A 677-nucleotide genomic window follows, 5' to 3' on the forward strand; every position below is an offset into this window, starting at 1 on the left:
TCTAATAGCTGATGTCGAGAGCTTTCCAAAACGCTATAATAAAATATTTTTTTATGAAGTACTTTTCAAGTTATAATGCTTCAAAGTTACAGTATCGCTTGCATTAGCATTACCCAAAATAATTAATTTTGGAGACTGGCCAGTTAAGGCGAGATCGATCAGTGGTCCGTGAATCTTGACCTTCAATTAACGCACAAACAAAAACATAACGCGTGGTATTACATATCTTGGATAATGCTAGTGTCGGCGATACTGTAACTTTGAAGCATTATAACTTGAAAAGTACTTCATGAAAAAATATTTCATTATAAGCGTTTTGGAAAGCTCTCGACATCAGCTATTAGAGTCTTGAATCAAAAATAGGGTATTCTATTTAAGAAAATCAATGTAACCTTGACCTGACCTTGACTATACGCAACCGAAGGTCAAACTGATAGGATCAGTAAATATATATTTTTAAACCATATAACTTTTGTCTGAAACATTTTTCTGTAAAACTTATATTTCCCGAGATATATATTTTTGCATCAATTCGTCACTCAATCGGCCTTTGGAGTAACATTTAACTGTTTCGACAACTCTAAAAGCGCTTAAGCTGGATTCTCATCGAGCAATTCTTGCAGCTCGACATCTTCAAATTTTTTCGGCTGTCCTGGACGTTCTTTGTCTCTGACATC

The sequence above is a fragment of the Trachymyrmex cornetzi genome, unplaced genomic scaffold (assembly GCF_001594075.2).
Source record: "Trachymyrmex cornetzi isolate Tcor2-1 unplaced genomic scaffold, Tcor1.1 scaffold444, whole genome shotgun sequence".
NCBI classification, from domain to species: Eukaryota; Metazoa; Arthropoda; class Insecta; order Hymenoptera; family Formicidae; genus Trachymyrmex; species Trachymyrmex cornetzi.